This window comes from Panthera uncia, chromosome D2, assembly GCF_023721935.1.
Source record: "Panthera uncia isolate 11264 chromosome D2, Puncia_PCG_1.0, whole genome shotgun sequence".
In the NCBI taxonomy this organism is placed as follows: Eukaryota; Metazoa; Chordata; class Mammalia; order Carnivora; family Felidae; genus Panthera; species Panthera uncia.
In genome coordinates this window covers 34,936,995-34,962,053 of record NC_064818.1, presented here as the reverse complement: position 1 = coordinate 34,962,053, position 25,059 = coordinate 34,936,995, and the positions used below count along the sequence as shown (strand labels likewise).

At 42.9% G+C, this 25,059-nt stretch overlaps 1 protein-coding gene and 1 long non-coding RNA gene across 7 annotated transcripts in view; one reads left to right on the top strand and one right to left on the bottom strand.

Moving 5' to 3' along the window:
- Positions 1-25,059, bottom strand: part of LRMDA (leucine rich melanocyte differentiation associated) — a 576,509-nt gene that overhangs the window by 41,085 nt on the left and 510,365 nt on the right. The window lies entirely within an intron of this gene.
- On the top strand, positions 9,427-17,490 carry LOC125933308 (uncharacterized). The gene is made up of 3 exons (XR_007460920.1): positions 9,427-9,506; positions 10,339-10,460; positions 17,405-17,490. It is a non-coding gene; the product is annotated as an uncharacterized LOC125933308 (long non-coding RNA).

The following is a 25,059-nucleotide window of genomic DNA, read 5'->3' as shown; positions in this document are numbered from 1 at the left end:
AAATGTTATATAAAAAACATGGTGCCTTCAGGAGATGGCCTCATAGGTAGAACAGCCCCAGGCAGACCAGGAAGGATGTCAACAATGTGGACTTCCCAAGGGAGAGGACCATTTCCTTCCAGTCTTAGTCCACAGGGGGGCGGTCCCAAGCAACATGGAGCACACTCAGTCCAACTTCCTACTCTCTCATCACGGAAGAAATGCTCCTGGATTCACCTGCCTGGCTGTAGGCTGGGCTGGGCCAGGTGAAGCCCACTAATTGCAGGATCATCTCTCAGCTGGATGAGCAATATGGAGATCACATTCAGAGGACGCTACCAGAGATCATGGTACTGTGCAAACCAGGGGTAGAAATGGGGCTATAATTCTACCTCTGCTCTTGCAAGTTAGTTTACCTTCCACGTGTATTCTTGATTGGCTCGTGGACAAGTACAAATAGAATGAGTGGTAGCCATTTTAAGGAAATTCCTTGCTTTGACTCTCAGGTTGCCCTAAAGTGAGAGTGGGAGGCAGGTCATGGTTGACTGTACCTGAAATTCTACCTTCAGTACTTGCACTACAACTAAAATACAAACATTAACACATTGAACTTCCAAGAGTCACCTCTAACTTAGGGCACATGGAAGTTCTGAGAATTGGTTTTGCCGGGTGGGGGGAGGAGGAGTAAAGGATTTAAGATCCAGATGAGGGACAGGGGCCTATGGGACAGGCAGAAAGATAAGCCAGAGAAAATTCCAGATAGAAAGTACCATACTCTGTGGATTTGCCCTCTTCTCTGCATTTCTTCTTGATCAAAAGGAAAACCATCCCATCCAGGAGAAGAGAAAGTGGCTGGAGACTGGTGGGTCAAGGGGAGTGTTCCTCTCCTAACAAGCATTTCCAGTCAGCAGGCACAGACTCTATCCTGAGGCCACCTCTACCACATGTACCAATAGCATGACCTTTAGCAAATTATTTAACCACAGTTTCCTTAAATGCAAAGTGGGAACAACAAGAATAACATCCTCAAACTGATGTTGGAAGATTTCATGGGCTACTTAGAGCAGTGCCAGCCAGGTGATGATGGTTCTACTCAAATATTATCACAGCATCCTCCTCTTATCATCACAGCTAACAGTTTATACCAAATCCCCACTGCCAGCTGCAGGAGTAGAATCCCCCGGGATACTTTTCCCAGGACAGCAAAGCAACTTTGAATCACAAGAGTTTCCTGTGCTCCCTGCTATGTGATCCTAGACGGGATCCTATACCCAACACTCACCCACCCCAGAAAAGGCCAGCATACTGTGCCATGCAGAGAAGGAAGTCCATTGTCTAAGTGGAAATCACCTGGATTTAGATGGTGCCCCCCGCCCCCCACAAGCTCCACTAAGCGTTGTAAGTAAAGACACTCTCTTCCACCTTGCTTTTATTTTTATTTGACAGTTAACCTAAATGTTAAGATAATACCCTGTAACCAGGGTACTTAAAAACTGATATGCAGCCAGAGGATAAGACTAGTAAATGAATGAATTTGAAGCTGATTCCAAAAGCTGTGCTATTTGGCTATAGCTACTCAGGAAAAATTAGGAATACAAGGACTGGGGCCAATGCCTTCGCACACAACAGTGGTTCAATACTTTCCACCCACCATTCCCTGGGTCATTATGAGGATCTCAAGGTATGAGATGGTCTACTGACACCTCCAGGTATGAGATGGACTACTCAAGCTCCCCACACACTTAAGGAAGACAGGCAAAGTCCGCTAGAGGAAAGATCGTTCCTTTCTCCAGTATCAGGGATCATTTTCTGCTGAAGTCAGGAAACACCTATATCCTTTAAGCAAATTATCATGGCAGGTGTGCTCACCAGAAATTTCATTTTTATGAATCAGTATGGGAATAGTTCTTGCCTACAATATGCATAAATGAAGAACCGGGGGCATGATCTATCCAATTCCATCCAACTCTTGCTTGAGTCATAGCAATAAACATAGGGATAGACAGGGAAGTTCTGCATTGGATGGAAAGGATATTTTCCCCTACTCACTAAAAGTTGCCTGTCAGGGGTACCTGAGTGACTCAGTCAGTTAAGCGCCTGACTTTGGCTCAGGTCATGATTTCACAGTTCGTGAGTTCAAGCCCCGCACCAGGCTCTGTGCTGACAGCTCAGAGCCTGGAGCCTGCTTCAGATTCTGTGTCTCCCTCTCTCTCTCTGCTTCTCCCCCACTCATGCTCTGTCTCTCTCTCAAAAATAATAAACATTAAAATTTTTTTAAGTTGCCTGTCAGAAGCACTGACCACTGACTTTCCTAATCTTCCTTTGCTACTTTAAATATAAGTCTTTATATGTGATAGAGACCACATCAATGTTACCCCGAAGGCTGGCACCATTGACAAGCCTACACAAGATAGATTCATATGATCAGGAATCAAAAACACATTCTTCAAAGTCTGAAAGGCTTTGGCACATGATAGCTTATGACTCTAGAGAGTTTCTTACCCTATCTGTATGCCATTATCCTCATATGCTTAATGCAGAGACTGTCACCCAGTGATAAGATTGTTATAATTAAATGGCATAATATACACCAAATGCATGGCCCCTGCAGGGCCTGAGACACAGAAAGAGCTAAATAAATGAGTCGTCGTCGTCGTCGTCATCATCATCATCATCATCATCATCAATCCAAATAGTGTCTGAGTCTCTTCATGCCACCACATATAGTAAGGAAGACATAAAATGCTTCATTCACCTGAATCCATACTCTCATAAGTCAGGGACAGCTGACTATTGTTCTCTGTGAGGTCTGCGGGGACAGTGAGGCTACACGGAGTAACAGGGCAGTGAGGTGTGACATAAAAAGCACTTAAACTGGAAGCCAGGCATCCAAATCTGGTTCTGCCTCACCCCTAACTCACTGTGTCAGCCTGGCCAGTTCACACAATCATCCTAGGCTTTGGTTTCCTTATTTAAAAGACAAAAGCAAAAACCAAGAGAATGTGAACTTCATCACCATTTCCACTCATCACCTGGGGTAGGCATCACTAATCAGTCATGGAACTGCTGAACACAGTGGTAACTCACAATTTTTCTCAAAATAGTACTCCTGGAAATCACTACCATAGGGTTTCCACATGCAATAAACTTATTTGTCATCCCTAACCTAAATGATCCCTGAGATTCTAACCCTTTAGAAGATGCTTGGAGATTTAACCAAACCCTTTAGCTCATACCAGGAAGTGGTCAGGGAGAAGCTTCAGTTAGAATGAAAAAAGCTAAGAGACCCCATTAACAGACTCTTTGGGCAGAAAAGCCTTGGCAGGTAAAAGGTACCCATTCATCGACAGTGCTTTGAGACCCTAATATTTTTCTATTTTCGTGTTAAACTCATTATGTATATCCACCTTATGTTCTCTTCCTCCTGCTCCCCAACAGCAATTACACATATTCCCAAAAATGTACATATCTATGTATATATGTACATACACACACATATACAAAATGTACATATCTATGTGTATACATACATATACATGCACATAGTTTTCCAACCCCACTCTTCTACTTTTACCCTCAACAGTTTCCCTCTTTAGGCCTCATGTACACAGATCTGCTTACTACTTTTGGCAATTTTAAGCCTATGCTATTTATCCTCATGACAATTTTGTGAAATATCAGCTTCATTTTGCAGACAAGGAACCTGAGGTTCAGAAAAGTTCAATGATGGCCATCAAAGAACCATGCTACCTTAGGGAAGACTTGGAATCCAAACCAGGTCTCCTGGATCCCACACCTAAACTCTATGTATGCAGCCACTCACAAGTTGCCATGGCCCACAGTAACTTTCACAAGGCCCCCGTTCCTGCTGTCTCCATACACCCTACCCACACCTACAATCTCCCAGCCCTAATTTTTCCCACATCTCTCACCAGGTCCTGGCAGCCTCTGGCATTTCCCAAGCACACAGTTCACCAAACTGGACCATTTCTTCTTTATTATCTACACAAATATTCTTAATTATTTCTCCTCCAACCTAAAGTACTTATTTCTTATTTATGGGTGTAAATATAAAGCCAGCAGAGCTCATATTTCATGGGGAGCCATTCCAACAGCATCTAGAGCCTTCCAAATTTACGGAGCATGAGAGCTGATTCTCTGCCCGTTTCATTATAAAGGGGTTTACCATAAATATTAGAATTTGAATTCCACCCAAGTAATGCATTAATAGATACTAAACCATTAATAATTTCTGCACTTTTTCATAAATGGGCAAAGTCCAATAAATAAACTATATCTTCTCTACAGCACAGCAGGGTTAACAAGTACCAAGGAGATTTCAAAGACAAACTACTGGTAGGGGCTGCCAGGAGGTAAGATTCATAATGAAACTACAAATTCCGGAGACCCATTTTTTACTGTCCACCATGGCAAGTATCTAAAATTAAATGCTAAGCAGAAATCCGTCCTGGAATCTGACACACAGCAGTTTAGGTAAACAATCTCTGAAATTAAAAACAGATTCTGGATAATAAATAAGTCTGCGTGTGGATCTCTCTGATAACAGATACCTCTCCCTGATAAATCAAAGGCGCCAGCCCTACTGAGCCTTTCTAAATTAGGCCAGATGATTCACCTAAAATATTTCATCTTGTGTCACCTGTCTTAATGAACGGCAGTAACAGATAGCTTCTTACCAGTTACTGCATGGGGGCCAAAGGCCTCCAGGCTAATTATACTGAAGGCCTGGGGAAGGTGGCCCATCTGGGAGGAGCTGGTGGACAAGGAGGATTTCACCATGATACTCATTTACTTGGTCCCATGACCCATGTCTACTAGCTTCACTTGCAACTGCCCTGGAATTGTAGAAGATGATCAGAATCAGAGATGCCAGATATCAAAGATAAATAGCCCATGAGGGGGAAGTGGTGAATCCACGCTTTATCATTCCTAGATGTGTGAACTTGGACAAATATCCAGAAATCTTTGGGGCCTCACTTTCCTCACGTGTAAAGTTGGGATAATAACACCTGCATAGCCTACCTCCTGGGGCTATGCTGAGGTCCAACCAGAAAGTGCAAACAGAACTACTTTGCAACCCTCAAGCACTACTCTGTTATTACAAGTGATACCATTCAGTCAGTCATTTCTTTGCCAAAATTTATTGAGTACCCCTTACGTGTCAGGCGTTAGGGATAATTTAGTGGCTAGAACAGACAAGACCCATACCTCATGGAAGGGGGGATGACCTGGGTACAACTTCCCTGAAAAGGTGGAGGGCACAGCATGTTAGAGGATGGTAAGGCTGTACAGGGAAATAAAGCAGGGAGACTGCCAGGGCCAGCCTGGGCAGGGAGCAGGGTTTCTATTTTCAACCAGGAAGACCTCACCAGGGACACAACTTTCAAGACTAAAGGAAGAAAGAGAGCAAGCCTCACAGATACTAAGATAGAAAGAGTAGGAACATCCAGAGAAAAATACTCCAAGGAGGATCTGAGGAGCCACAAAGATAGGATGGAGTTCTTGGAGAAGAGGAAGCCGGGAGCAGGAAGGAGGCCTGAGGGCACAGAATGGGCTTGGAGGGGAGAAGTTCAGCCTTTGGAAGGTTTCTAGTAGAGGAGCAATGTTTTCACCAGAGCACTCTGTGGCTGCTGTGCTGGGAATCATAAATATACATTATACTACTATTATTAACAGTATTGTTGCAAGATTCTGTTCTGATCCAATGTGAATCTGGGTTGGAGAAGGAGAGAAAATGGGATGGGGGCCAAGCAGAGTATTTTTCTTTCTTAAATGCTTAGAACAACTCAGTACAGAAAGGACTGGGTGAGTGTTGGTGGAATGGCACAGAAAGGCAAGAGTAGGGGACAAGTGAGCTGCAAGTGTAATGGAGATTGGGGAGCGGCCTCCTATATCCGGGGCCTGCTTCTGTCTCCTGTGTGGTTGTGGAGAGCTGTAGGAGGGAAGAGCAGTGCGTGGAAAAGGAAACCCACTGCTCTCAAGTCCTATGCCTTTGCTGCATTCAGTGAAGCAACGTGAAGCCCTATTCGTTTTAAGCCTGGGGCCTGTCTCTTTACTGAAAATGAAAACAAAATTCTCTTTTAAAAGAGGGGAGCTTGGTTGAAGGCCACAGGCCGTATTTTATCAGCGTTTGGTGTCAGCAGAAGTGGGAAACACAACATAATAAGAGGAGCCATCTCGCCTCCTGCTTCAGAGCAGAAAATGACGCAGGGGTCATTCCATTAGTGATCACAGCTGCTTCTAAATGAAACACGTATAACCTGAATCCAATTAATGAAAGGATCCGGCAATCCTCACCAATGCTAATGCTGAATGAATCTTTAAACCTTGCTCATTCACCAGCTCTGTGTTTCACCATAGTTCAAAATCTCAAGAGCACAAGCTAATTCCTGAATGAAGGAAATTATGACTCAGCATTTCTTTTCAAATGTCTGGCAACTTGGCCTTTCCCGTGGGGCTGGGGTGTGTACTTCTCCCTTCCTGTACTTCTGGTACTTCTGCAAAGCATGGACAAGTCTGCAAACAATGTGGCCCAAACTGATTTTCTTCCCAGGTGCCTAGAGAGAGCAGGGATTGTCACTGATGTGCACACACAGAGCCACCTGGAAAGGCTTTTAAGTGGAGCCAGTGACAGGGTGGGGTGAAGGTGTTCCATTTTTTTTTTTTAATATTCATTTTTGAGAGAGAGAGAGAGCCTGAGCAAGGGAGGGGCAGAAAGCGGGGGCAGGGGGCATGGAACAGAGGACCCAAAGGGGGCTCTGTGCTGACAGCAGAGAGCCCAATGCAGGGCTTAAACTCACGAACCATGAGAACATGACCTGAGCCAAAGTTGGATGCTCAAGTGACTGAGCCACCCAGGTGCCCCAAGTATACCAGTAATGGTAGTCACTAAACTAAACCAGGACTCAAACCCGGTCACCCATTACAACTTCACGACTTTTGCTATGTGTACATGCCACTGCTATTTGTATTCACTTCTTTTTGTTTTAAATCTTCAAATTGGTGGTTCTCACTGCCTGGGGCCAATCACACTCCCCAAAGGATATCTGACAATGTATGGAGACATTTTTTGACTGTCACAACTTGGAAGGAGGCAGTGCTACTGGCTTCTGGTGGACAGAGGCCAAGGCTGCTCGAAATATCTTACAATACACAGAATGCACCCCACCCCCAAACAAAAGAATTATCTGGCTCAAAATATCCATTAGTGCCATTACTCTAAGTGACTAATTATCCCTTACATTTATTTTAAAAGGGAATTCTATTTAAGTATCATAAAGGAAAAACCAGGATCACATATCATTAGTGTTCAGAGTCAAAAGAAGAAAGTAATCAGAGAAATATGCAAAACAAAAACAATATTAAATTTTAGTTAGCAGCCTGCTGAAGGCCTTGAGCCTGAATGCTGCTTAAAAAAAAAACAAACACATTCTCTTTATTATGATCAAAAGGACAGAAAGAGAATTGAAAAGGGAGTAGCTTTTCCCTGTGTGATTAATGATGTATCTGTGCACATCCCCAAATCATCTTGGGTACCACAAGCAGAAGGTGATATTGGTAAAGCTAATCTCAGTCCATCTTCTCAGGGCCGAAACACGGGTATTATTGAAGCTGTATACCGATGAGGAAGCCCAAAGAGGCAAAAGCAGTGAGAAGCCAGCATTATTTGCATTATAAATCTCTCAGAAAGCTGATTATGGTGAGATATTTGGCTTAGAGGTGGAGAAACACCACTCAGAGATTCATAGTGGAGGGAAGTCCCTTCCAACATCTGAGACAAGACTGAGTGATGAAAGCCTTTCCAGATGGCTCTGTGTGTACAAATCAAAGAAACTATGGCTGACTGTTTAGGCAATGTTTTATGAACCATACTCAAAACTATGCTAGTGCCTTGAGAAAAGTATTCTATGGTCACATAAGCTAGCTATAATACCTAGTTGAACAAAGTCTGAAGGTTTTCCTATTGTCAAACTTCTCAGAGCCCTTAATGTGATAATGAGCACGGCAGATAAGAATCCCCCTCCCCCAGGGGAAAGGGGAGCAAGAATTCTCAAACTCATCAAGCACATACTTTTATTTATTTTTTCTTGTGGAACACTGAGCCACCTGTCCCCCCTGGTATTCCAGGGAACACAGTTTGAGTAACTTAGTCGTAATGGAAGAAAATATTTCCTTTTCGCCAAAGGTTATGAGAGTTTCAAGAGACTGAAGTTGTAAAATCATCCATACTTCATAAAGAAAGAAAAAACCACACTGATTTTTAAAACACTGGTGTCTGCTAAATAAAGGTGCTCATAATACATTCACTCCAACTTATGAGTCTCTCTTCTCCGAACTCTCAGACCTCTGGAATGATTGGTTCTAGAAATGATTAATGTGTCCAAACAATCACATTCCTTAATTCCACATCTTAGTGGGTGGGGAGGATACTCTTAATTGCAAGTGCTATCTAGAAAACAACTTGCTCAACTCCTATCTGATGCAAGAGACCTTCTGCCAACATACAGCCTTTGGACACTCAGGCAATGGACAGGTTTGGTTTTCCTTGGCTTCCACCTTCACTCTTCATTATGTCATTAACTCTTTTCAGATCCCCCTTCCAGCTTGGTCACATCTTGCTTTGGAAGGTCTTTGCCTGCCCAGGGTGCATTCACCTTTCTTCTGATAAGAGCCAGGGAATTCCGCACTGCTCAATCCCTGAGCTCTGTGGAATTAACTCCACCCCAGGCTCCAGAAAGACACATAAACTGGCCTGGCCAGTCACATCCCACACTGCTGACAATGGTTCAGGATGGGTATGGGCCCCATTCAGGGATGGTAAGAACCGATTTGGTTTTTTTGAAGAGTCTGGTAAGAGGGAATCTCTCTTTTTCCATTGAGATTGCTGGGGAGATAATGCGGAAGCCCTACGGGGTTAGCAGCCAACTTGCCTCCTTGAAGGGAAAGCCAGAGAGCCACCAAGAGGAAAGTAGCACTGGGAGGTGGGGAAAGAGATCAACTGTGACTGGTATGATTTGGGCTGTGGATCCAGCTGTGCTGAAAGTCATATTTACCCTTGGCCTTTTCAGATATGTGGACTAATAAATTTCTGTTGATGATAATTTAAACTGAGATTCTGGTATGCCTGGCTGGCTTGACTGTTGGAGCATATGACTCTTGATCTCGGGGTTGTGAGTTCAAACCTCACGTTGGGTGTAGAGATTACTTAAATAAACAAACAAACAAAAAATAAAATAACTGAGATTCTGATTAGTAAAACATGCAATATGCTGGATGCCATGGATGACTGGTATTTTTAACAGTTCTGTTTCTCTCCATCTTAAAAACAACTCCTTCCTTTTCCTACTCACTTCCTTTCCCATTTTCCATTTTTCCTCAGATTTTCCCCTCAATCAGAAACAAAATAAATATAAGAAATTTCTGCTAACCGTCCAACATGGTATTTGTTCTTCAAAGACCACTGTCAAACCTCTCCCCATCTCAGAGGACAAGGAGTTCAGCCACAGGTAACTGCTTCCACACATGACATATTCAGGCTTTTCTTACAAATAACTAGAAAACAATCTTCATTCTCACTATTATATCAGGGTTCTTGGGCTTTGGACTTGAAGACCTAAACATTTAATATTATGACTTGAGATTCATTAAGAATGATGTTTGGGCAGAGGGTGAGGAAGAACATACCACCCTCTCTGTTCTTGAGCCCATTCCTCTTAAACTCAGGGCTTGGAAAAGCAAAATGTGACCACTCCTGCTGACACTCTGTTTCCAAATGTAAAACTCACCCCCAGGAATTGAAACTCTCAGCCTTCCTTTGGCATGCCACGTGAGCCCTTTGCCTGGCTGCAGACATGTCCTCATAGGGTCGATGCATTCCCTTGATCCCCCAAACAGGGACACGGACAAAGGGACAAACACTATACTCGTGCTCAGACTGCATGACGGAGGAGTCCTTCCCGCTCCAGGCCCTGTGTGTGGGACAGGTGCCCTTGGACCGTGACCAGCCACATGGCTACTTCTCTTGGCAGGCCTGGCAGGCCTTCCCCAACCCTGCTGGGAGGACATGAGGCAGAGCAGTTGACAGCTCTGTGGCCTTGACTCTTCCTTCCCGCTCCACAGACCAGGCCACAGCCTGGGAAGCTCAACCAAGGCCTGTGCTCTTGCCTATTTCTCCTCCTCGAGCTGCCAGCTTGATCTCATTCCTGCAGAGCACAGACCCCCCCCCCACCCCGCCAGAAAATCCAGACAGCCAACCCTCACAGGACCAGAGCAGCTCTCTCTAGTAGTGAGCACTTCTCCAGCCACACGGCCAGCACTTACTGTCCTGTTGCTACACAGGGATGAGCTCAGCAAGAACCCAGCTAAGTCATCAAGCTGTTGAAGGAAAGGCCTGCCACTTCATCCATCCAGACATTGACATTCTCGTGTGACCTCATGGAGCATGGTCAGAGCTCAACAAGGTACAGCTCACTCCCCCTGCCCCAGCCCTGCCTGCCTGCTCCCTGCATGAACAGCAGCATGGGAGGCAGAGAAAATGCAGGGAAAATAGAGAGGCTTTTGCATGCATGTGTATACATGCACATACACATGTGTAAACACAATACTACACATCTAACACACAGGTACACACATATACATGCTACATTTAAAATATGTAATTTCTAAATATAAATGAGAGCTACTTCAGGAAAATTAATGCTTTGGGGATACACACATACACTACGTTTCCATAATGATTAAACAAACGAATATAAATTATGTTTTTTAAATCCAACTGCACTTAAGCATTCTTTTATAATTTTATTACATTTAAAGGATCGCTAATATGGGGCTATAAAATTTCAAAAGCTAGCCTGGCAGTATGCTCTGCAGTAAGTGTTTCTAAAACTCATCCTCTGACCAGAGAAGAATGGATAGGACTTGGAGGGGGCAGGTGATTTAACCTCAAGTTCAGCTATAGACCAAGGACAAAGAGTAGAATCCCTTGAGAAGATTCCTGTGTTCTGGGGAAGAGAAGCAGCAGAGACTTGGAGGTTGGGCCTTGAATGGACTGGTGACAAAGTGGCACAGCCATGCAAGGCAGTGGAAGTGCCATGAAAAATGCAATGTACATGCCTAGATCCCTTTCTCCAATCCAATCTGAAGCAGGCAGAGGAATTAGCCTTCTGCCTGAGTAGGGAGTAGTAGGCCCTCTATTCTTCTTCTGGGACCCTCTCTCCTCCATCACCCCAAACTAGGGGCCAGACCCCAGCTGCCACACGTGCCACCTATGACCAGCACTGGGTAGCCCTGCTGTGAGTGGAAGGCTGCCATGAGTGAGGCATGAACACAAGAGAAGTTACTTCTCATCAGGAAATATTTTTAGTTTCTTGCTCCCGAAATTGGATGGCAGGCCACATGGAGAAGTTAAGAGTGCTGCATTTAGCAGCAAGATTCCTGTTCTCTGCCAGATGGGACACATGAATGTGACAGGCAATGCCCGCCAAAGTTCTCTTTGGGAAAGGTCATGCACTAGACAAGTACTTCTTAACCCCATGTCCATATCCTAACAATGGAACTAAAATGCATCAGAAGAGAATTCATATACCTTAGAGGGCAAGAATATCTTTTTACTGTCTCCCAAACCTCCCACTTTTCATCCTATCATAATGGATTCCACCAACTCTGCCCTATGGACAGTTCAGCCTGATCCTCCACTCCTGTAATTGTCCATGAAAAATTCAGAATTCTACTCAGTAAATAAAACACAAGACCTAAAACACAAAGAGTTCCATTTTATTGAGCACTGGCTATGTGACAGTGCCTACACCAAATGATCCCAACCTATGAAGTAGGTACTATTTTAGAGCCCTTTTATAAAAAGTCAAGGAATCCAGGGTGGGAAAGGTGAGGTAACATGCCCAAGGGCATCCAGAGGCAAGTAGTAGAGCTCTTGTGTATGTGTTCTACTATTTCCCAGGATACCAACAATTCAGAGCGGGCTCAAGACAAAACAAAATCCAAATACTTTTCTGTAAAATTTATCTGATACAAGGGAGTCCAGCTGCTGATAGCATTCTTTCTCCAATACTTTAGGATATGAGTTCTCTGTCAATAGCAGAGGGGAGAAAGCAGAATGGCTGCCAAGGGGGAAGAGAAGCAATGAACAAATCTAATTTATACTGCACACCACCAAGCATTCAATATTAACATATCACAAATTTAGGGAATGGCCCATGCCCTCCAGGTGTTTATAGTTTAACTGTATACACAAGTACAAATTAACATACATGAAATACAATACTGGGAAAATCATGCTCAAGTATGTGGCACACATCCTACCTGTTTCTGAAGTCCCCTGCTTATCAGCAGAGTGAAATGTTGAGGATGGCTTTGAATCAAGGGATGTCCAGGGTTCAAATCCCAGCTGTTCCAACTACTAGCTATGTGATCTTGGGCAAGTTTGTTAACCTCTCTGAGCCTCTGTCTTCTCTACTGAAAATGAGCATTGTATCATCTACCCAACATGATTGCCAGAAGACAACTGAATAATATTAGTAAAATATTTAGGCTGGTGTCTAGAGTGTGTCAAGAGCTCATGATAAGTGGTATCACGATCATCATCAAAACTGCCACTAACTCAGAGAACACCAGCCACCTCAAAATGAATCACTTCGTGTTCAGAAAGGACAGAAAGCCACACAGCAAGGCAGTGAATTAGAGACCAAGAAAGAGGTTCTGAGTTCATGAGTCTGATATTTTAATTTGGTTCAATTCTACTACAGCTACAGCTTATCACTGGCACACACTGGATGATCTAAATGCTTTCACATGGGGGCGCCTGGGTGGCTCAGTCGGTTAAGCGTCTGACTTTGGCTCAGGTCATCATCTCACAGTTTGTGAGTTCAAGCCCCGCATCAGGTTCTGTGCTGACAGCTCAGAACCTGGAGTCTGCTTCAGATTCTCTCATTCTCTCTCTGCCCCTCCCCCACTTGTTCTCTGTCTCTCTCTGTCTCCCAAAAATAAATAAATGTAAAAAAAAAATTTTTTTAAATGCTTTCACATGGTGAAAACTGGTCTGGGAGTAGTGATGGCTTGATTTCCACATTCCCCACATCTAGGATTGTTCACCACCACCACCACCACCACCCCCCCCCCCCCCCCCCACCGGCAAACTCTTCCCTGCTTTCAGGTGAAAGCCAACTTGCAAAGGAGGCAGTGTGGCCCAGCAAAAAGAGCACAGGATGCCTTCAGGCCCTGTCTGCATTTAAATCCCTGTGGGCTGTATAACCTTGAGACAGATATTTACCCTTTCTGAATCTATAAATCAGAGAGACAAATACCTTCCTTGCAAGGCTCCTGGAAAGACTGAAAGATAATGTATGCAAGGGGCCTATCTAGGTACCTGTCACATAGTAGGTTACGGTTCAATAATGGAAAATGCTAGAATTATGCCTCTGCCTAGATCTATATGGCCGCTCTCCTTTTCTGTGCTGAATGACTGATATAAGGCAAGACCTCAAATTCTATGTAAGGATATCTCAGGAGCTTCCAGTGCCTACTCCTTTTTGGAGACATCTGTCAAAATCCAGTTCAAAGCCACACCTTGATGAGTCCTAAGTAACTATTCCCAGATGGATCGTAACTGAGCACCTAAAGTCACTGAGGATGGAATCACCTACAGCTTACTTCACAGCATCTGGTTGTGGAAGATGCTTCTTCTCCATGAACTGAAACAACTAACTCAGGGCCCAAGCCCAAGAGCTGTGGAAATGTGGTCACTCATGCTAAGTGACAAATCCACACAACCCTCACAACTCAACAGTGACCTAGTTGATGAGGGCTCTAAGGACCTAGAGGAAATGAGCCCCTGCAGGGCAATGCAGGGACTTAGAATAGTAAACCCTATCACCTGCAAGGTGCTCCAGGAGATAAAAGTAGAGGTGAATCACCCCCTGGTGAGTGAAAGAAGAGGACAATCTGCTCAAAACTCACTCAGCCTATCAGGAATGTGCCAATAAATCGCGATCCACGCCGAAGATATTCTGTTTGTAGAGAGTCTTCAGTAATGTTAATGACACTCTAATGAGAAAGAGAGATCCACTCACTAATCCCCACAGGGGGCTGATATTGACTGGCCTAAGGGTGCTGAGTGTTTGGAAGATTTAATAAGTTATCTGTAGCAAAAAGAGTGCACATACATAAGAAGAGAAGCAGTGAAGGGTAACTTCATTTAACATCATTTTGTGTAAGGCAGATTCATGCTCCAAACCTTTACCTATGTGTGCCAGCCACAACCTTGTATGTTTGAGAGAAACACTGGGCAAGATTTATCTTTTTGTTGCATCCTATTTCTTCCTTCCTAAAAGTCTAAAGAACCTAAGAATAATATTGTCTAGTCAAAGCCAAAGAAACCATTCTAGTAGAAGAGTAACTACAGTATCTGAAAACACAGCAATATTATCTGTTATTTGAATAAAGGAAGCTGAAAAGAGAAAAAGACTTTGCTGACAAGAAGACTGATACAAGAACCAGGTGTACTCAGGGTTATTCCTCAGAGTCTTCACAGTCCTTGGCACAAAGAGTTCAATAAATGCTACAGAAGAATGAATAATACAATCCAGAAAAACAGATATTGCCAGATGAATGAACTTCAGTGATCAAACACCAAACACCCACCCACACACCCACCCACCCACACACACACACACACACACACACACACACACACACGACCTGCTGAGATCAGAAACTATTTTGTTCAACAAGTGAAAGCAAAATAATCGCAACAGATTCCTAAATTAAGATTCCAAACATTGAATCGCTTTAATAAAGAGACAATTTATATAACTTACAACTCTGGAATATTTACGACTACCCATGAATATCCTTGAGGCTCCTGATGAGAACATGAAGGTCAGCTGCCAACTTTTGGGAACTCATAGTTTCAAACACGCTAGGGAGGGTTAGAGAACACAAGGATCGCCTTGAATCCTTGTTACCAATGGGTTAATATTAGAAACAGTATTGACTGGTTTCCTACTGGTTGCTAAGCAACATTGTTTCCTTCCCCCAATGGTCTGAGAGAGAGGATAAAAAAAAGAGCAGAAAATGAGAAATGTTGGAAAAATAGAAAGTGAAATTCAATGGATCATAAGGTGCAATTTGTAGGAAGAGTAAAAGAGCAAATAATTCTTACCGGATGTACTAAGACATCAGGTGCTTTATGACATCACAAGAGTAACACATTGAGCCTCCAGCTCAAAGACAGAGAGGAGAGTAGAAGATGAATGTCCCCCATCCCAGCACTGTGCTATTCATGTTCAGTTCACGCTTAACCGGAAACACACAGCGTCCATGGGTGACAGCAAGCTGACCTGTGTGACAGACCATTATAGCCCACACAAACAAACAAATCTATCAAACCCAAAAAGCTCAACCAAACTCTACCCATTTTAACTCGTCCCATTCCTTAAGGGGGCCTTTTGTTCCCTTCACATCTGAAAGGCCTCTAGTAAGTGATACAGATACTCAACAATATTGACTGAATGCTCACCATGTGCCAAGCACCAGGCTAGGACTTGGGAGGTCTGGGTTCTGGGGGTGGGTAGTGATAGAGCCCTTGCCCTTGACTCAACAGCATATTTGGTCTTCTTTTTCACCATCTCGGTGTTCCATTTTTGTCAGGACTCTATGATAGAGTAATAGAAAAGTCACAAAGAATGACTTAGGAGTTGTTAGACCAAGCCCCCCTTGGTCAACTGCAGGACAAGCCTATGAGGCTGCTAAACTTCTTCCTGCCTAAGATTTCTAGGCCTATTCCAAAATGAATTACTCAGAGAAGTAGCATATTAGTCCATTAATGTCCATTTTCACAAATCCGTTCATTAAACTAGATGCTGTCATCTGTGTCCTGCAGGAACATGGACCCTGGACAGGCCAGTTTTGACACTGCATAAAGGCTTAGGAAATAGACAGCATGTGCACAAGCTGGTAACTAGAGCATGGAAGGGAAATGGGAAGGAAGAGGAATCAGAGGGTCCTGGAGGCAAGGTAGGAATAAAGGAGTTCCAGACAACTGAAAGGCAAGAGAGAGGCCCCAAAGAGAGATGGAGCAAAGATTTTTTTTTTATAAGCAGGGATTTTGAACCTGGTCCCATGATGACACGGAATGTTCAGCAATTTCCTGAACATGTCCCACACTAAGTTTCTCCATCTATAGAACAGAAAGAACACTTAGCTTGTAGTGTTGGGGGAATCCAAAGTGCTATCTTTAAAGCAAACCCCATGGTACCCAGTACACAGTAAATGCTCAATAAACTCTAGTCAATGTTATTATCATATATGGAACCACTTTAAACTATAAAACACTAGTTTTAACTGTTAATACAACTATTATTTATAGCTCTGCCTAAGATTGGTCCTGGTTCACCACCAAAATCATTCTTCTAAGCCAGTGTTTCCCTACTTTTAGGCAGGTATGCGGCACCCTCATAACTGCTCCTCCATCCAAGGGCTGTCTTTCGTAATTAATAATAATACTAGTAAAAACAACAATAATCGTAACAGCAGCAGCAGCAGCAACAATAACAATGATAAATGTTTACAGAGAATTTACCACATGCCTGGCACTATTCTAAGAGCTTTCAAGTACTAATTTCTTTGATTTTTAAGGCAACTTTAGCAAGTAGGTACTAGTATTAATGCCATTTCACAGACAAGTAAACTGTGGCACGGAAAGGTAAAGGTCATTTGGCCAATAAGCGGCAGAGCACAAATTGCAATTCAGACAGTCTGGCCCCCGTGTCCACACTTAACCACCATGCATTCTCCCCGCTCATTCTCGCTATGCCTGCATTTACTTAATTTTGTAAAGCCTTGAGTCACTTCAATTCTAAAATATCTTATACTACTCTATGATACCTATGAAATCCTGGGTTTTATATTCTAGTTATAATTTAGCTGATATAAAAATAATTACAAGATTAGTTTATAATTCCCATTTACTATCTAAAATTATCAATGAAACAGACTTTAGACAAATATTGCTGGGGGCACCTCAATGGCTCAGTTAAGCATCTGACTCTTGGTTTCGGCTCAGGTTATGATCTCAGGGTTTGTGAGTTCTAGTCCCACACCAGGCGGAGCCTACTTGGGATTCTCTCCCTCTCTCTCTGTCGCTCTCCCACTCACTCTGTCTCTCTCTCAAAAGTAAACTTAAAAAAAAATACTGCTCTATGTACCTGGGAATTCCTTCTAACACAACAACCTTAATTCCTTCTAAGCCACAACAACCATGGACCAATAATAACAATTCATCTGCCCTTGCTATTTCAACACCCTCTCCATACCCCCTTCTATATAACAGAGCCACTTTTTATCTGGCATAGGGCTGCCAAAATGAAAGAGTCTATTTTCTTTTCAGCTACCTGTGACTCTGCGATTAAGTTCTGGCCAATGCGATGTAGGGGGATGTGTCAGGTCGGACATCATGGAAGTTTCCTTAAAAGAAAACGATTTCATTCTCTGTCCCTCCCCCCTTCCGGCTTCTTGGAATGAGACATGATGGCAAGAGTACAAGCCATATCTGGAATCATAAGAAAATAGGCTAAGAATGATAGAGCTCAAGGGGAAGACACCAGGGCTCCTCATGACATCATGAAACTAGCACATCAACCCTTTACTACCTACCCCCACGTTTCTTCCATGCGAGAAAGAAAGCTCCATAATGTTAAGCTACGTAAGGTGAGTCGTTCTCTTACATTCTCATTCTAATGAATACAGCACCGATCTCTTACTCTAGCAGTTCACCTACCACCTCAACCAAGGTACAACCAGAAAAACTCTACCCAGAGCATCTGTCCCCTAAGTATTCAGGAACCAAACAGGGCCTGAAACAATAGGTAGTGCCATTTATGTGTTCATTTACGAACCACTGCTCCAAATGTTTTATATACAATATTCTATTTCAATCTCCCAACAAACCTACATGATGGGGACTATTATAACCTCACTTATACAAATGAAGACACTGAGGCACAGAAAAGGATTAAGTACCATGCCTGAAGTCACGCAATTAATATGCGGTAGAGCCAGAACTCAGACCCAACAGTGTGACTCCAAAGGGTAAGTTCTCAACCCTGCTGCTCTCTCATGGAACCAAAGGGACATCAGACACTGGACTCTCAGAGGAGCTGGCTTCTTAGTGGCTCAAACAGCTTCCCCATCACAGACCCTTAGCCAACTGCCCTCAAGGCCAAAATGACTTTGGCCTCTCCAGAAATCATCAGAAGGCCCCAACAGCCCTTCTTGTCATCATACTAACACCATATCTTAAGTAAAACCAAATACAAATCTGATGCCTAAGCATAAATGTCTGCCTTATTTTGTAGGTCAAAGCAACATTCAAAATATATTCAAAAGGAATACCCAGAAAATCTCTGTCTCAATCCCCCTCACGAATTCCATTCAGCTACTTAGATGCCCTGGACAGAGTAGGGCATGCACCAGCCCCCCTCCCCGACGGCCATCATGGGGTTAATTTGTATTTTCAAGGCCTGGCACATGTTCAGTCAAAAACCTGGCCGAGTGCCTGTTGTTTACTGAAGCTGGGGAAGAAGCATCTGCAACATTACGAAAAGCATATTGTAAAAGGCAACACATGCAAATTAAACCTCTTGAGCTATGAGTAAATTGCTGGGAAAATTTATAACTCATTTAATAAAACTTGAAGTAAATACATAGCCTGGCTCCCGGGGAAAACAAAATATTTCCCACAATTCTCTCATCTTAAAAAAAAAAAAAAAAAAAAAAAGGACCATTGAGCCAGACGGCTCTATCAAGTATAAAGTATAAATAGCAGCTTCCATGGTAAGCAAAACCCACTTGGCATTGTGGGGTATTTATTACCCACATGGGTGGTGCCGCAGCCTCTGCTCTGATGTATTTGACGATGTCCAGGCTCAGAACATTTCTACAATAATCCAGGATTATTGGCTCTAGTGGGCATCTTCTATTTATCAATTCATTCCACAAGTATTTATGATCTACCTGAGATCCACTGTGATGTGGTGACTGAGAACAAAGGCTCGGAAGCCTGGCTGCCTGCTTTTGAATCCAGCCTCTGTCACTTACTCATTGTGTGACTTTGTGCTGTGGTGTAAACTCTCTGTGTCTCAGTCTCCTCGCCTGTAAAATACGAATTATATGAATACCCACACCCTGAGGTCACTGTGAAAACTGATTAGGTGAATACACGTAAAGTGCTTAGAACAATGACTGGCAAATAGTAATCCCTTATTAAATATCAACTACTTATTATTTATTAGCTGGCATTATGGGCCAAGCAGTCTGGGAGGTGGAGAGAATCCAGGATCAAACAAGGTAGATGATGGCCTCTCTCATGGAGCTTATATTCTACTGGAGGAAAATAGATATTACACATGCAGACAAATGAATAAAAAGATAGTAATGGTGCTCTGACGAAAACAAGACAGAGTAAGGGAATATAATGCAAGCTCCAGTTAGGAGTGAGGACTATTTCAGTTATACTTATCAAAGAAAGTCTCTGTGAGGAGGTGACATTGGAGCTGACACCTGAATGATAAGAAGGAACTCACGAAACCAAGAATGTTCTAATGTTCTACACAAAACTAATAACTTGTTAAAGATTCCAAGACAAAAAAAAAAAAAAAAAGTTTGCTGTCCTTGAGTGACAGTCCAAGGTCAGCAGGGGGCTAGTGTGTCCAGAATGGGAAAAGGCCCACAAAACAGGGTGGGCAAGGTTGACAGGATCAGATCACACCAAGCCTCATAGGCCATGGAAGGACTCTGGATTTTATACCAAGTACAAATGGTTTTTGGAGGGATTGAATAGAAGAGTGGCATGATCTAATTCGCAATTTAAAAGCCTGCTCTAGCTGCCATATGGCAAATGAATTACAGGGAGGCAAGAAGGGAAGGGACAGAGCAGAAAGGAAGCTACTGTGGTTTTTCCAGCAAGATATGATGGTGGCTTGATCCAGGGTGGTGGTAGTGGAGACTCAGGAAATATTTTAGGAGTAGAGCTGACAGGACTTTGATGGATAGATGTGGGCTGACAGAAAGAAAGAAATAAAAAATGACTCCCAGTTTGGGGGCGTCTGGTTTATTCATTAGCTTGTGATGAATATTGTAGGATACTAAGCAGACATGGCTTCTATTTCTAAGAGCACTTTAAAGATAGTTGGTCAGAGAAGCCTAATATCCATGAAATTGAACAAAGAGAAAAATGTGATAGAAGTGCTTAAGTGCATGGTTTAGAGTCCAGGCTTCAAAGAAAAGGAAAGCACAGGCATTTTCATGGAAGGTCACAAAAATAGGGCACCCCATCTGGCCTTGAAGAATGCAGTCATTGGCATTCCATGAAGAGAGAGTCACGTAAGCATACATGTTGGGGATCAAAGTCCAACATGGTCCATTCCAAAGATGACAAATCAGTCAACATTCTAAAGATGACAAACCAGTCAACATAAATGGTAGCTTCCATCCAGTTAACTACCAATTCACTGAAAAATCTCTTAGAAGCCTGGTTCCGAAGGGACAGTGACAGAGAGGTAGTGACCTCACTGTTATTTGGTCACTCCTGTTTCAATCTTTCAGGAAAGGATTATGAAGTCCCACTGACAATGTAGACATATTCAGGCAAGTGGGGCAGTGGCTTAAAGCCAGGGCTTTCAGACAAACAAATCCCAGATTGAACACTCATTGGCCAAAATGACCCTGGACAAGTACCGTAACATCATCTTGGTCTCAATGTCTATGTAAATAGATTAATAATGGTATCTACCATATAGAATTAAGGAAAATAACATTCCTATGGGACTTAGCACAATGCCTAACAAGATATAAAAGTTCTCAGTAATTTTTATTTAAAGAAATGATGGTTCCTTCCTTACTATCCTGTAGATCTTATATTATAGCTTGTATATACCTGATGGCTATTGCCCATTTAAGCATCTCTTTTCCTCACTAGTTTGTGAAGTATACAAGGGAACTGTTTGGGGGTGGCTTGTCTTTACTACCCATGGCTAACATGGTGCCTAGCATTAACAATAATAATACTGTAGTTATTATTATTTATGGCAGACAGTATTTACTGAACCCACACTATATTCAAAGCATGGCACCAAGTACTTTTCAGGTGTTAAATCATAGGAAGGGAATAGGATGGTGGTAGGAGCATGTAATAGTTCGTTTGGAATCTCTGCCCCATTGTTTACCAACTGTCTGACCTTTATCAAATGACTTAAGCTCCCCATAATTCAGTGTCTTCATCTACAACATGGGCAAAAAGCAGTACTAACCTCACTACGTTGCTGTGAAGATTAAATAAATTAATAAACATGAAGCTCTTCGAACAGGCCTGGCTCTTAGCAGAGGTTATAAAACTGTTAACTCTAGTCATAATTATCAATCACAACAATCCTATGAGTCATGTACTGCTGTCACCCCCATTTTACAGACAAAGAAACAAAGGCATAGAGAAGTTAATCAACCTCCTCATGGGAACACATTTACTAAGAGGCAGAGACAGGATTTACACTCAAGCAATCTATCTGTAGAATCGAGACATCTAACACCTAAGGTTTGGAGGAATAAATGAGCATCACACTTCATTGTGTGGCTCATCACCTGAAAGCTCTGGGCTTGAACACGAATGCAATATGGGCAGGAGCATGCTGGGCAAGGTGTGTTATCAGCCTCCCCTCCACAGCAGTCCCAGGGAACAGTTCAGTGGGATACAGAACATGCTCATGAATGAGGAAGATGCTGCGTCTTCAAGAGAAATTAATAGAAGACATAAGAAGAAAACTGGGAGCAATGGGGTATACCACAGATAAAAGAAGATGCAAAACTGATGACCCTAACAATGAAAAGTTTGTTGTCCATAATCCTGACAACATCTACAAGGCAACCACTGAGACTGCCCAAACCACATGCCAAGCCCTGGAACAGCTCAGAACCAGTAGGTAAATTAAGGCTCTACCATATGACCTAAATCAAATACACATTACTACATATTTTGGGGCCTCCTTTGTAGATACTCTAAATCCAGGTTGATTTCATCTAAAGAACCCTTCCTTCCAGATGCAGGTGGCCTTTCTATCCCACCCCTTGGGGCAGCTTTGACAACCCCAGACTCGTGGTGCTGCAATTGCTTATCTTCTTAATCCAGGTGCCTTCATGCTTCAGAAGACAAGGGCACAGGCCTCACTTGTCTTGCAGGTCATTATAATTGTCGTGTTTCCTTTCACCATGGAAAACAGACAGTTGTGGCATATGAGAACTGCATATGGCTTAAGGCACTGGGGCAACAGTGTCGCACAGACCTGAGCATGAATCCCAGCTCTATCACTCATTTGTTGCGTGGCCTTCAGCAAGTTACCCAAGTTATTTAATGGAGCTGAGCCTCAGATGCCTCATCACTACAATGGGATGACAAATAGTACCTACCACAGGGCTGCTGGAAAATGAATGGGATAATGGATGTAAAACACGGTGCCTGGAATAGAAGCACTCATAAAAGTTAGGAGCCAATGCTATGGTTGTTGTGGAAGAGTTTTCTTCCTCAAAGGAATTACTGCCAATGTAGTATTAATTTCCCTAGTGTGGGGAGGGATGAACAGGTATAACATACAGGATTTTTAGGGCAATGAAAATACCCTATATAATACTATAATGATGGATACAGGTCATGATACATGTGTCCAAACCCATAGAAGGTACAATACCAAGAGTGAATCCTAATGTAAACTATGGACTTTGGGTAGTTACGATACGTCAGCATAGGTTCATCAGTTGTAACAAACATACCACTCTGCTTTAGGATGTTGATGATGTCAGGGCAGGAAATGTGAAATCTCTGTCCCTTCCTCTTAATTTTGTTGTGAACCTGCAAGTGTTTAAATGAATGAATGAAGAAATAAAATTTCCCCAGGGTAACACAGGTCAGAGAAACTCAACACTCTCACTCAACTGGAATATCTGGAAAATATGCTCAAGGGAGTCCCAGCCCCACCTATTGCATACTGCAGATGGCAGCAGTGGAGATTCAGGGATCCTGGCATAGAGGAACTTTTTAAACTCCTGACAATTCTTCTAAGAATAAAGGCAAGGATGGCTGCTTCTGACACACTGCTCCAGGCCTCTCTCCAATCTCTCCTGGATTTGGACATCACTCAGGCCCATCAGAATCCTGGGACTGTCGTCTGCTGACTGACAACAGAAAGAGAAATTTAGAGGTGTGAGTGAAATGACAGAGCTGTCACGGCTGCCTCTGAAACGACTCTTTTCTTAAAGAAAGGAAAGATAACAGGGGAGAAAAAAAAAAAAACCCTCAGACAGCTGCGATACCCTGTCACAGTTGCTGGGAGGTTTTTTCAAAAAAGCTTCAGATGAATTTTAAAAACGAGAAGGGCAAAATACTTATCCAAATTTTAATCTCAGTTCTTACAGGACTAGGATAGAATTTGGGGACAAGTCCCCTCCTTTGCCCCCAGTATAAGAAAATATTGGCTAAATATTTTTATTTGGGGAATGGCAGCATTTTTTTCTCAACCATTTAAAAAAAATGTGTTAAATTGGGGAAAAAAAAAAAACAAACAAACTCCAAACCCCAGAGTCCACAATCGCCTTCCTTTGACATCAGCTCATGACCAGATCCTAATTCTTAGGTGGACTTCAGTCAACTAATACATATTCGTCACAGAGCTCTCCAGCCCTGACTCCAGTAATCCAACACATCAAAGTCACATGTCTGACAAACATCCAGAAAACAGCCTGGGTGATATGCCCAAGTCCCAGATCTCACTTCCCCTTCCTTGTCATCCAATATTTCCACCACTGTTAGTTTAAAATGTCTTGTTTCTTTCTTTGACAGCCAAAACATGAAAAACTGACCATTTGGGAGGGTTCTCTTACAAACAAACCACTCTAGGCTGAAACACATAGGCTGACTCTCCACCCAGCATCCCTTTTAGCAACAGAGAAGTCATTGGCCAAGGAGATCATGTTTCAAAGGCTCCCATTTTTCTCAGTTTTCTGAGAGCCCTAACTTTATAATAACCATGAGAAGAAACAGATTCCCAGTCTCACCCACAGGTCAAGCACAGCCCAGAAACGAATGCCTTTATTAAGATAATGCCTTGGAAAAACCAATAATTCTAATAGCAACTAAAAGAACAGGTCATAATAGATGGAAGGAAATTGCAGTTTGAGTATTTTTCCAAGAGTCCAGGAGGGCTGAGCAGAAAAGAATAAGAAACCCCATCCTTGCTTGTAAAACACTCCAGGAGAACCACAATCCTACCCTGAACTGCTGATTGATGTAACACTTGGATTAGAAATACACCGCATGAAATACAATTTCCAGAGAGGAAAAGGAAGTCCTTGATGAGTCTGGTGAAAAAGTGATGAAAGCTTCACTCAAGCCTTCCACTTTAGTATCAGATTGTGGGAAACTTTCATTGAAACAACCCAACTGAGTCCATTAGCCATCCATCCACAAGCACTACATAAACCCTTAACACCTCAGCTAGGAGAATGCCCCATAATCACCCTGCTTTCCTGCCAGGAGGAGAGGGAAAGGAAAGCAGCAGTGGGGAGGCTGACTAAAGCCACCCCAAGACGCCATTCTTCTTTGATGGGGAGAGAAAGGGAGGAAGAAAATATCCAAAGAAAAGAGGAGACCGTCACTTTCTTCTCTTCACCAGCATCATCACAGTATTGACTTTGGGGCCAGTGAGAAACCATCCACTGTGAAAAAGAGAAATGAAGATATTCTTTTACCAAGCATAAAATGACTGGGTCCTGGTTTTGCCTTTTATGATCTGTGTGATTTTAGGCACATTGTTCACCCCCTCGGGGCCTCAGGTCTAGACCCGGGACAGTAACTACAGCCTTTCCTATCTTTAAGGGTTATTCAAAATTTTCAATAAAACAATGTCAATGAAAATGCTTTTAAAATTTTAAAACCGTGAACAAATAAGGCATCATTACTATTTTAGATACTACACAAGCTGCGACTCAAGTGTTTCTTGT